The sequence below is a fragment of the Zootermopsis nevadensis genome, unplaced genomic scaffold, assembly GCF_977971745.1.
Source record: "Zootermopsis nevadensis isolate Lab colony 2312 unplaced genomic scaffold, Znev_1.0 Znev_ptg000016l, whole genome shotgun sequence".
Classification (NCBI taxonomy): Eukaryota; Metazoa; Arthropoda; class Insecta; order Blattodea; family Termopsidae; genus Zootermopsis; species Zootermopsis nevadensis.
Genome location: NW_028259148.1, coordinates 12,161,138 through 12,174,106, shown reverse-complemented (window position 1 = coordinate 12,174,106; position 12,969 = coordinate 12,161,138).

Genomic DNA, 12,969 nt, shown 5'->3' with positions numbered 1-12,969 from the left:
AAAACTTTCCCCAAGATATGTATGTCAGACTCGGTGAATGCCTCATCCTGTCTCTGCCGGACTCGCCCTCTATCCCAACCCGTTGCTGACTGCCTCGGTGTCTGCACCAACCGGCCTCTGCACGACTCGGTGTGTCGCCGACTGTGTTCCTGTCCGTCTCGGTCAATGCCTTACGTGGTGTTTGCCGCACCTCGGCTTTTCAGAGACGGCGCGTCAGAGAGCGTGTCAGGCACAGACCGTGTTCTTCAGTGACAGTACATCAGAAACAGTACGACAGAGACCGGTTCTGCAAGGCATCGGGGAGAATTTTGACAGAAATTTTGAAAAATTATCAAAATTTTCGAAAAATCAATAAATGCTGGGAATTGTCTGAAATGCACACAAAACCAAAAAAATTAAAATTTTTGAAAAAAATTTGGATGTGTAATTTTTCTGTTTTCTGGGCTCTTTAGACAATACCCAGCATTTTTTGATATTTTCGAAAATTTGGTAATTTTTCAAAATTTGTCAAAATTCTCCCCATCTCATTTTTAAAAATTTTCAAAACCTTCTCTACGCGAAGTCTAACAGAACGAGTCACTCACACACTCTGTCTTTGTCGGACTCAAGTATGCAAACCCAGTCTCCGCTGGACACTGCCTCTTCGACCGGTCTCATTACGATTCAGTGTCTGCAACACCGAGACTACTAGACACGATCTCTGCATCACACGTTTTGTGCTTCTCTTTTTTCAGTGGACTCAGATTCTGCAACACCCAGTCTCCCCTAGACTACCTCTACTTTGACCCGTCTCTTTAGGATTCAGTCTCTGTAATACAAGAGTCTGCTAGCCTCGGTCTCTGCTTGTCTCCTCTACTGGACTCAGCCTCTGCAACACCCAGTCTCCTCTAGACACTGCCTCTGCTTTGACCCGGCTCTTCAGGAGGGCGGTCAGATACTAGGTTCTGAAAGGATGAACGGTACGTGGTGTCGATGTTGACGGGGTGGTGATCTGAGCTGAGTGCAGAGCAGTCAGGTACACTGGTAGGACGAAGTCCTTGACGACTGCAATGTCAAAGACATCGGGGGCTCCATTGTGTGTGTACGGAGCCATGGTTGGGGAGTCCCGCCCGTAGATCAAGCAGGGGTTTCTCTTAACATAATCCCGCAGGAGCGACTCCCTCCCAGAAATCATCCTAGAATTCCAGTCCGTGTGTTAAGGTAACCAGCCACCAGGACCGGGATACCCCAGCTCAGGCACTCGGTGGGGTCCGACTCGGCCCAGGGCCGCGTGCGGGAGAGGTATGCCGCCACGAGCTTCACTGCACTGGTCGCCATCACTAGGTGAATGGCAGTGGCCTCCAGGTGTTGCAGACCCGAGACTGGCACAGGGTAATTATCTATGCCTCCGCGGGCAAGGATCGCCGTGCCTCCCCCGGCGACGGTAAACATAGTTCGCGAAACTTAGGGCTCAACCCGACGTGAGGTGCGTCTCGTTCATGAGGCTAACATCGAGGACCTGTTCCAGCTCCAACTTCCTGCCGCGAACACCATCGGCATTCCTAAAGCCAGCCGCAAGGCTTTACCGGTGTGTTCCCTAGGCCGCGCAGTCATACTCGGCCACGAAGAAGATAACGGCTTTGAGGAAGGCTGGCGGATGAGGCTCCCCTGCTGGAAGGGGGAAGAGGCCGAGGCGAGAAGACGACGTGTCAACTAGACGCAGGCTTGGGTCGAGAGGTTCTCCAGGAAATCCTCGATGCCCTGGAGCGAGACTGACTTTTTGGTGGAGCGCGGCCAACCTCCTTTGGAGATGATGTAGTGGGATCCGCCGCTAGCACTTCAGGACGAGCGGGCTTACTCTTGCCGCCCGTAGGGGTAGCCTGCCGCGCTGTCCGTCTTCCTGTGTCGGATGTCGTTGGAGCGGGTTTCTCCGCAGCCTGAGCCTTAATGACGCGTCCACTCCGGGCCACGTGGTTCCAGCCAGGGCCCAAGTTCTCCTGCTCGGGAGAAGGCTTAGCCGGCTCCGATCTGGGCGCCAAGTGCGGCATGAGGGAGCGGTCCTTGTGTGGGTATGGTCCCGTCGCCAAGATATCAGAGTTGCGGGACTCCCTGCACATTGATGTTTGGCGGCCAGCGACTCGAGGATCTCCGCTTCAGGCATGCACGTGCCCAACGTTTTAAGCAAGAGCCTAACGCATCGATCCTCGTGGGAGATTGTGTGAAAGCTCAAACCCTCGCCCTCATCGAGAAATCGCACGGCCCGGACAGTAGCCCTAAAGCCATCGCCAGTCTCGGGGAACAGTGTCAGGTGTTCCCCCATCATCTGGGCCAGGAGCCTGCTGGCCGATTTCGCGCGAATACATTGCAGGGAACTACAAGTGTTTTCACTCCAGGGTTTTGTTCCGGCGCTCCCCACGAGCCGGTTACTCCACTTGGGCGCGTGGAGTGGTATCTGTACACGTGCCGCTGAGAGGTTCGGATACGTCATCGGGAACCCCGTAAGACGTGCACCTAGAGTCAACCTCCGTCGAGGTAGAGGGTCCCGGCTGGGGGCCAAGTCCTTTGGCTGTCGGCTTCAGCGTCCCACACGGCAGGTTTGACGCTGTGGGGGTGAACGCCCCAGTGTTCAGCGGTGGAATCCACCGATCGACCTACCCTTCGAAGGACTTGGGCAAAGGGGAGGTCTGCGGGACACCTCTGCCCTCCATCATTTACCTTCAATCGAGGCCCCAGCTTTAGTGGGGAGCGGTGCCAAGAAATGCACCATAACGGCCGCCCACTTAACCTGTCGCCCGGCCACTACCCCGGTGCACGCAGCGCCAAACTCAGCGTAGATGAGTTGCAGGCCGCTAACAACGGCGTCTTTGCCCCTGGAAGCGGCTGGGTTAATCGCCAAGCCTTGGGCGCGGAAAACCATCGCCTGTGCGGGCAGGGCACGGACCCGGCGTCTGGTGGCAGGTTCCATGGAACTGCCAGAGTCGAACGAGACCAACTCGTTGGCTTTACTAATGCCCGATGTCCCGCGACTTCAAAAATGAGGCTTCTCAAGAGTTGGGCCATGCGACTTCTCAAGACTTGGGACATGTGACTTCTCACGACTTGGGATAAGTGACTTCTCACGACTTGGAACATGGGATTTCTCAAGACTTGGGACATACGACATCTCAAGACTTGGGAAACGTGAACTCTCACGACTTGGGATATGCGACTTCACAAGATTTGGGACAAGTGACTTCTCAAGACGAGGGACATGCAACGTCTCAAGTCTTGAGAAGTCGCATGTCCCAAGTCATGAGAAGTCATTTATCCCAAGCCTTGAGAAGTCGCATGACCTAAATCGTAGGAAGTCACTTGTCCCAAGTCTTGAGAATTCGCATGTTCCAAGTCGTGAGAAGTCATTTGTCCCAAGTCTTGAGAAGTAGCAAGTCCCAACTCGCGAGAAGTCACTTGTACCAAGTCTTTAGAAGTCGCATGTACCAACTCCTGAGAAGTCATTTGTCCCAAGTCTAGAGAACTCGCATGTCCAAAGTCTTGAAAAGAAATTTGTCCCTAGTTTTTAGATGTCGCATATCCCAACTTTTCAGAAGTCCCTTGTCACAAGTCGTGAGAAGTCACTCGTCCCAAGTTTTTAGAAGTCACTTGACTCAAGTCTTGAGAATTCGCAAGTCAAAAGTCGTCAGAAGTCACTTGACAAAAGTCTTGAGAAGTCGCATGTCCCAAGTTTTGAGAAGTCACTTGTACCAATTCTTGAGAAGTCGCATGACCAAAGTCCTGAGAAGGCACTTGTCCAAAGTCTTGAGAAGTGGCATGTCCCTAGTCTTGAGAAGTTACTTGTCCCAAGTCTTGAGAAGTCGCATGTCCCAAGTCTTGAGAAGTCACTTGTCAAAAGTTTTGAGAAGTCACTTGTACCAAGTCGTAAGACGTCACTTGTCCCAAGTCTTGAGAAGACGCATGTCCCTAGTCTTGAGAAGAAACATGTCACAAATATTGAGAAGTCACTTGTCCCAAGTCTTGAGAAGTCGCATGTTACAAGTCGTGAGAAGTCACTTGTCTCAAGTCTTGAGAAAACGCATGTCTCAAGTCTTGAGAAGTCACTTGTCCCAAGTCTTGAGAAGTCGCATGTTCTTAGTCGTGAGAAATCAATTGTCCCAAGTCTTGAGAAGACGCATATCCCAAGTCGTGAGAAGTCACTTGTCCGAAGTCTTGAGAAGTCGCTTGACAAAGGTCTTGAGAAGTCGCTTGTCCCACGTCTTGAGAAGTCGCTTGTCTCAAGTCTTGAGACGTCGCTTGTCCCAAGTCTTGAGAAGTCGCTTGTCCCAAGTCTTGAGAAGTCACTTGTCCCAAGTCTTGATAAGTCGCTTGTCCCAAGTCTTAAGACGTCGCTTGTCCCAAGTCTTGAGAAGTCGCTTGTCCCAAGTCTTGAGAAGTCGCTTGCCCCAAGTCTTGAGAAGTCGCTTGTCCTAAGTATCGAGAAGTCGCTTGTCCCAAGTCTTGAGAAGTCGCTTCTACCAAGTCTTGAGAAGTCGCTTGTCCCAAGTCTTGGGAAGTCGCTTGTCCCAAGTCTTGAGAAGTCGCTTGTCCCAAGTCTTGAGACGTCGCTTGTTCCAAGTCATGAGAAGTCGCTTGTCCCAAGTCTTGAGAAGTCGCTTGTCCCAAGTCTTGAGAAGTCGCTTGTCCCAAGTCTTGAGAAGTTGCTTGTCCCAATTCTTGAGAAGTCGCTTGTCCCAAGCCTTGAGAAGTCGCTTGTCCCAAGTCTTGAGAAGTCGCTTGTCCCAAGTCTTGAGAAGTCGCTTATCCCAAGTCTTGAGAAGTCGCTTGTCCCAAGTCTTGAGAAGTCGCTTGTCCCAAGTCTTGATAAGTAGCTTATCCCAAGTCTTGAGAAGTCGCTTGTCCCAAGTCGTGAAAAGTCACTTGTCCCAAGTCTTGAGAAAACGCAAGTCTCAAGTCTTGAGAAGTCACTTGTCCCAAGTCTTGAGAAGTCGCATGTTCTTAGTCGTGAGAAGTCAATTGTCCCAAGTCTTCAGAAGACGCATGTCCCAAGTAGTGAGAAGTCACTTGTCCGAATTCTTGATAAGTCGCTTGACCCAGGTCTTGAGAAGTCGCTTGTCCCACGTCTTGAGAAGTCGCTTGTCCCAAGTGTTGAGACGTCGCTTGTCCCAAGTCTTGAGAAGTCGATTGTCCCAAATCTTGTGAAGTCGCTTGTCAGAAGTCTTGAGAGGTCGCATGTCCCAAGTCTTGAGAATTCGCTTGTCCCAAGTCTTGAGACGTCGCTTGTCCCAAGTCTTGAAAAGTCGCTTGTCCCAAGTCTTGAGAAGAAACATGTCACAAATATTGAGAAGTCACTAGTCCCAAGTCTTGAGAAGTCGCATGTTACAAGTCGTGAGAAGTCACTTGTCTCAAGTCTTGAGAAAACGCATGTCTCAAGTCTTGAGAAGTCACTTGTCCCAAGTCTTGAGAAGTCGCATGTTCTTAGTCGTGAGAAGTCAATTGTCCCAAGTCTTGAGAAGACGCATATCCCAAGTCGTGAGAAGTCACTTGTCCGAAGTCTTGAGAAGTCGCTTGACAAAGGTCTTGAGAAGTCGCTTGTCCCACGTCTTGAGAAGTCGCTTGTCTCAAGTCTTGAGACGTCGCTTGTCCCAAGTCTTGAGAAGTCGCTTGTCCCAAGTCTTGAGAAGTCACTTGTCCCAAGTCTTGATAAGTCGCTTGTCCCAAGTCTTAAGACGTCGCTTGTCCCAAGTCTTGAGAAGTCGCTTGTCCCAAGTCTTGAGAAGTCGCTTGCCCCAAGTCTTGAGAAGTCGCTTGTCCCAAGTATCGAGAAGTCGCTTGTCCCAAGTCTTGAGAAGTCGCTTGTACCAAGTCTTGAGAAGTCGCTTGTCCCAAGTCTTGGGAAGTCGCTTGTCCCAAGTCTTGAGAAGTCGCTTGTCCCAAGTCTTGAGACGTCGCTTGTTCCAAGTCATGAGAAGTCGCTTGTCCCAAGTCTTGAGAAGTCGCTTGTCCCAAGTCTTGAGAAGTCGCTTGTCCCAAGTCTTGAGAAGTTGCTTCAATTCTTGAGAAGTCGCTTGTCCCAAGCCTTGAGAAGTCGCTTATCCCAAGCCTTGAGAAGTCGCTTGTCCCAAGTCTTGAGAAGTCGCTTGTCCCAAGTCTTGAGAAGTCGCTTATCCCAAGTCTTGAGAAGTCGCTTGTCCCAAGTCTTGAGAAGTCGCTTGTCCCAAGTCTTGAGAAGTCGCTTGTCCCAAGTCTTGAGAAGTCGCTTATCCCAAGTCTTGAGAAGTCGCTTGTCCCAAGTCTTCAGAAGTCGCTTGTCCCAAGTCTTGAGAAGTAAATTGTCCCAAGTCTTGACACGTTGCTTGTCCCAAGTCTTGAGAAGTCGCTTGTCCCAAGTCTTGTGAATTCCCTTGCCCAAGTCTTGAGAAGTCTTTGTCTCAAGTCTTGAGATGTCGCTTGTCAAAAGTCTTGAGAAGTTATTGGTCCCAAGTCTTGAAAAGTCACTTGTCCCAAGTCGTGAGAAGGCACTGGTCCCAAGTCTTGAGAAGTCACTTGTCCCAAGTCTTAAGAAGTCACTTGTATCAAGTCTTGAGAAGTCACTTGTCCCAAGTCGTCAGAAGTCACTTGTCCCAAGTCTTGAGAATTTGATTGTCCCAAGTATTGAGAAGTCGCTTTTCCCAAGTATTGAGAAGTCGCTTGTCCCAAGTCTTGAGAAGTCGCTTGTCCCAAGTCTTGAGAAGTCGCTTGTCCCAAGTCTTGAGAAGTCGCTTGTACCAAGTCTTGAGAAGTCGCTTGTCCCAAGTCTTGAGAAGTCGCTTGTCCCAAGTCTTGAGAAGTCGCATGTCCCAAGTCTTGTGAAGACGCATGTCCCTAGTCTTGAGAAGAAACATGTCACAAATATTGAGAAGTCACTTGTCCCAAGTCTTGAGAAGTCGCATGTTACAAGTCGTGAGAAGTCACTTGTAACAAGTCTTGAGAAAACGCATGTCCCAAGTCTTGAGAAGTCACTTGTCCCAAGTCTTGAGAAGTCGCATGTTCTTAGTCGTGAGAAGTCAATTGTCCCAAGTCTTGTGAAGTCCCTTGTCCGAAGTCTTGAGAGGTCGCTTGTCCCAAGTCTTGAGAAATCGCTTGTCCCAAGTCTTGAGAAGTCGCTTGTCCCAAGTCTTGAGAAGTCGCTTGTCCCAAGTCTTGAGAACTCGCATGTCCCAAGTCTTGAGAAGACGCATGTCCCTAGTCTTGAGAAGAAACATGTCACAAATATTGAGAAGTCACTTGTCCCAAGTCTTGAGAAGTCGCATGTTACAAGTCGTAAGAAGTCACTTGTAACAAGTCTTGAGAAAACGCATGTCTCAAGTCTTGAGAAGTCACTTGTCCCAAGTCTTGAGAAGTCGCATGTTCTTAGTCGTGAGAAGTCAATTGTCCCAAGTCTTGTGAAGTCCCTTGTCCGAAGTCTTGAGAGGTCGCTTGTCCCAAGTCTTGAGAAATCGCTTGTCCCAAGTCTTGAGAAAACGCATGTCCCAAGTCGTGAGAAGTCACTTGTCCGATGTCTTGAGAAGTCGCTTGACCCAGGTCTTGAGAAGTCGCTTGTCCCACGTCTTGAGAAGTCGCTTGTCCCAAGTCTTGAGACGTCGCTTGTTAAAAGTCTTGAGAAGTCGCTTGTCCCAAGTTTTGTGAAGTCCCTTGTCCGAAGTCTTGAGAGGTCGCTTGTCCCAAGTCTTGAGAAATCGCTTGTCCCAAGTCTTGAGAAGTCGCTTGTCCCAAGTCTTGATAAGTCGCTTGTCCCAAGTCTTAAAATTCGCTTGTCCCAAGTCTTGAGAAGTCGCTTGTCCCAAGTCTTGAGAAGTCGCTTGCCCCAAGTCTTGAAAAGTCGCTTGTCCCAAGTATCGAGAAGTCGCTTGTCCCAGGTCTTGAGAAGTCGCTTGTACCAAGTCTTGAGAAGTCGCTTGTCCCAAGTCTTGAGAAGTCGCATGCCCCAAGTCTAGTGAAGTCGCTTGTCTCAAGTCTTGGTAAGTCGCTTGTCCCAAGTCTTGAGAAGTCGCTTGTCCCAAGTCTTGAGACACCGCTTGTTCCAAGTCATGAGAAGTCGCTTGTCCCAAGTCTTGAGAAGTCGCTTTTCCCAAGTCTTGAGAAGTCGCTTGTCCCAAGTCTTGAGAAGTTGCTTGTCCCAATTCTTGAGAAGTCGTTTGTCCCAAGCCTTGAGAAGTCGCTTGTCCCAAGTCTTGAGAAGTCGCATGTCCCAAGTCTTGAAAAGTCGCATATCCCAAGTCTTGAGAAGTCGCTTGTCCCAAGTCTTGAGAAGTCGCTTGTCCCAAGTCTTGAGAAGTCGCTTGTCCCAAGTCTTGAGAAGTCGCTTGTTCCAAGTCGTGAGAAGTCACTTGTCCCAAGTCTTGAGAAAACGCATGTCTCAAGTCTTGAGAAGTCACTTGACCCAAGTCTTGAGAATTCGCTTGTCCCAAGTCTTGAGGAGTCGCTTGTCCCAAGTCTTGAGAAGTCGCTTGTCCCAAGTCTTGAGAAGTCGCTTGACCCAAGTCTTGAGAAGTCTATTGTCCCAAGTCTTGAGAAGTCGCTTGCCCCAAGTCTTGAGAAGTCACTTGACCCAAGTCTTGAGAAGTCACTTGTCCCAAGTCTTGAGAAGTCACTTGTCCCAAGTCTTGAGAAGTCACTTGTCCCAAGTCTTGAGAAGTCACTTGTTCCAAGTCTTGAGAAGTCACTTGTACCAAGTCTTGAGAAGTCACTTGTCCCAAGTCTTGATAAGTCACTTGTCCCAAGTTCTTGAGAAGTCACTTGTCCCAAGTCTTAATAAGTCACTTGTATCAAGTCTTGAGAAGTCACTTGTCTGAAGTCGTCAGAAGTCACTTGTCCCAAGTCTTGAGAAGTTGCTTGTCCCAAGTATTGAGAAGTCGCTTGTCCCAAGTCTTGTGAAGTCCCTTGTCCGAAGTCTTGAGAGGTCGTTTGTCCCAAGTCTTGAGAATTCGCTTGTCCCAAGTCTTGAGACGTCGCTTGTCCCATGTCTTGAGAAGTCGCTTGTCCCAAGTCTTGAGAAGTCGCTTGTCCCAAGTCTTGATAAGTCGCTTGTCCCAAGTCTTAAACGTCGCTTGTCCCAAGTCTTGAGAAGTCGCTTGTCCCAAGTCTTGAGAAGTCGCTTGCCCCAAGTCTTGAAAAGTCGCTTGTCCCAAGTATCGAGAAGTCGCTTGTCCCAAGTCATGAGAAGTCGCTTGTACCAAGTCTTGAGAAGTCGCTTGTCCCAAGTCTTGAGAAGTCGCTTGACCCAAGTCTAGTGAAGTCGCTTGTCTCAAGTCTTGGGAAGTCGCTTGTCCCAAGTCTTGAGAAGTCGCTTGTCCCAAGTCTTGAGACGTCGCTTGTTCCAAGTCATGAGAAGTCGCTTGTCCCAAGTCTTGAGAAGTAGCTTGTCCCAAGTCTTGAGAAGTCGCTTGTCCGAAGTCTTGAGAAGTTGCTTGTCCCAATTCTTCAGAACTCGCTTGTCCCAAGCCTTGAGAAGTCGCTTGTCCCAAGTCTTGAGAAGTCGCATGTCCCAAGTCTTGAAAAGTCGCTTATCCCAAGTCTTGAGAAGTCGCTTGTCCCAAGTCTTGAGAAGTCGCTTATCCCAAGTCTTGAGAAGTCGCTTGTCCCAAGTCGTGAAACGTCACTTGTCCCAAGTCTTGAGAAAACGCAAGTCTCAAGTCTTGAGAAGTCACTTGTCCCAAGTCTTGAGAAGTCGCATGTTCTTAGTCGTGAGAAGTCAATTGTCCCAAGTCTTCAAAAGACGCATGTCCCAAGTAGTGAGAAGTCACTTGTCCGAATTCTTCAGAAGTCGCTTGACCCAGGTCTTGAGAAGTCGCTTGTCCCACGTCTTGAGAAGACGCTTGTCCCAGGTGTTGAGACGTCGCTTGTCCCAAGTCTTGAGAAGTCGCTTGTCCCAAGTCTTGTGAAGTCGCTTGTCTGAAGTCTTGAGAGGTCGCTTGTCCCAAGTCTTGAGAATTCGCTTGTCCCAAGTCTTGAGACGTCGCTTGTCCCAAGTCTTGAGAAGTCGCTTGTCCCAAGTCTTGATAAGTCGCTTGTCCCAAGTATTGAGACCTCGCTTGTCCCAAGTCTTGAGAAGTCGCTTGCCCCAAGTCTTGAGAAGTCACTTGTCCCAAGTATCGAGAAGTCGCTTGTCCCAAGTCTTGAGAAGTCGCTTGTACCAAGTCTTGAGAAGTTGCTTGTCCCAAGTCTTGAGAAGTCGCTTGTTCCAAGTCGTGAGAAGTCACTTGTCCCAAGTCTTGAGAAAACGCATGTCTCAAGTCTTGAGAAGTTACTTGTCCCAAGTCTAGAGAAGTCGCATGTTCTTAGTCGTGAGAAGTCAATTGTCCCAAGTCTTGAGAAGACGCATGTCCCAAGTCGTAAGAAGTCACTTGTCCGAAGTCTTGAGAAGACGCTTGACCGAGGTCTTGAGAAGTCGCTTGTCCCAAGTCTTGAGAAGACGCTTGTCCCAGGTGTTGAGACGTCGCTTGTCCCAAGTCTTGAGAAGTCGCTTGTCCCAAGTCTTGTGAAGTCGCTTGTCTGAAGTCTTGAGAGGTCGCTTGTCCCAAGTCTTGAGAATTCGCTTGTCCCAAGTCTTGAGACGTCGCTTGTCCCAAGTCTTGAGAAGTCGCTTGTCCCAAGTCTTGATAAGTCGCTTGTCACAAGTCTTAAGACGTCGCTTGTCCCAAGTATTGAGACCTCGCTTGTCCCAAGTCTTGAGAAGTCGCTTGCCTCAAGTCTTGAGAAGTCGCTTGTCCCAAGTATCGAGAAGTCGCTTGTCCCAAGTCTTGAGAAGTCGCTTGTACCAAGTCTTGAGAAGTTGCTTGTCCCAAGTCTTGAGAACTCGCTTGTCCCAAGTCTTGAGAAGTCGCTTGTCCCAAGTCTTGAGAAGTTGCTTGTCCCACGTCTTGAGAAGTCGCTTGTCCCAAGTCTTGTTAAGTCGCTTGTCCGAAGTCTTGAGAGGTCGCTTGTCCCAAGTCTTGAGAATTCGCTTGTCCCAAGTCTTGAGACGTCGCTTGTCCCAAGTCTTCAAAAGTCGCTTGTCCCAAGTCTTGAGAAGTCGCTTGTCCCAAGTCTTAAGACGTCGCTTGTCCCAAGTCTTGAGAAGTTGCTTGTCCCAAGTCTTGAGAAGACGCTTGCCCCAAGTCTTGAGAAGTCGCTTGTCCCAAGTATCGAGAAGTCGCTTGTCCCAAGTCTTGAGAAGTCGCTTGTACCAAGTCTTGAGAAGTCGCTTGTCCCAAGTCTTGAGAAGTCGCTTGCCCCAAGTCTAGAGAAGTCGCTTGTCCGAAGTCTTGGGAAGTCGCTTGTCCCAAGTCATGAGAAGTCGCTTGTCCCAAGTCTTGAGAAGTCGCTTGTTCCAAGCAATGAGAAGTCGCTTGTCCCAAGTCTTGAGAAGTCGCTTGTCCCAAGTCTTGAGAAGTCGCTTGTCCCAAGTCTTGAGAAGTTGCTTCTCCCAATTCTTAAGAAGTCGCTTGTCCCAAGCCTTGAGAAGTCGCTTGTCCCAAGTCTTGAGAAGTCGCTTGTCCCAAGTCTTGAGAAGTCGCTTATCCCAAGTCTTGAGAAGTCGCTTGTCCCAAGTCTTGAGAAGTCGCTTGTCCCAAGTCTTGAGAAGTCGCTTGTCCCAAGTCTTGAGAAGTAAATTGTCCCAAGTCTTGAGACGTTGCTTGTCCCAAGTCTTGAGAAGTCGCTTGTCCCAAGTCTTGTGAATTCCCTTGTCCCAAGTCTTGAGAAGTCTTTGTCTCAAGTCTTGAGATGTCGCTTGTCTAAAGTCTTGAGAAGTCATTGGTCCCAAGTCTTGAAAAGTCACTTATCCCAAGTCTTCAGAAGTCACTGGTCCCAAGTCTTGAGAAGTCACTTGTCCCAAGTCTTGAGAAGTCGCTTGTCCCAAGTATCGAGAAGTCGCTTGTCCCAAGTCTTGAGAAGTCGCTTGTACCAAGTCTTGAGAAGTTGCTTGTCCCAAGTCTTGAGAACTCGCTTGTCCCAAGTCTTGAGAAGTCGCTTGTCCCAAGTCTTGAGAAGTTGCTTGTCCCACGTCTTGAGAAGTCGCTTGTCCCAAGTCTTGTTAAGTCGCTTGTCCGAAGTCTTGAGAGGTCGCTTGTCCCAAGTCTTGAGAATTCGCTTGTCCCAAGTCTTGAGACGTCGCTTGTCCCAAGTCTTCAAAAGTCGCTTGTCCCAAGTCTTGAGAAGTCGCTTGTCCCAAGTCTTAAGACGTCGCTTGTCCCAAGTCTTGAGAAGTTGCTTGTCCCAAGTCTTGAGAAGACGCTTGCCCCAAGTCTTGAGAAGTCGCTTGTCCCAAGTATCGAGAAGTCGCTTGTCCCAAGTCTTGAGAAGTCGCTTGTACCAAGTCTTGAGAAGTCGCTTGTCCCAAGTCTTGAGAAGTCGCTTGCCCCAAGTCTAGAGAAGTCGCTTGTCCGAAGTCTTGGGAAGTGGCTTGTCCCAAGTCTTGAGAAGTCGCTTGTCCCAAGTCTTGAGAAGTCGCTTGTTCCAAGCAATGAGAAGTCGCTTGTCCCAAGTCTTGAGAAGTCGCTTGTCCCAAGTCTTGAGAAGTCGCTTGTCCCAAGTCTTGAGAAGTTGCTTCTCCCAATTCTTAAGAAGTCGCTTGTCCCAAGCCTTGAGAAGTCGCTTGTCCCAAGTCTTGAGAAGTCGCTTGTCCCAAGTCTTGAGAAGTCGCTTATCCCAAGTCTTGAGAAGTCGCTTGTCCCAAGTCTTGAGAAGTCGCTTGTCCCAAGTCTTGAGAAGTCGCTTGTCCCAAGTCTTGAGAAGTAAATTGTCCCAAGTCTTGAGACGTTGCTTGTCCCAAGTCTTGAGAAGTCGCTTGTCCCAAGTCTTGTGAATTCCCTTGTCCCAAGTCTTGAGAAGTCTTTGTCTCAAGTCTTGAGATGTCGCTTGTCAAAAGTCTTGAGAAGTCATTGGTCCCAAGTCTTGAAAAGTCACTTATCCCAAGTCTTCAGAAGTCACTGGTCCCAAGTCTTGAGAAGTCACTTGTCCCAAGTCTTAAGAAGTCAC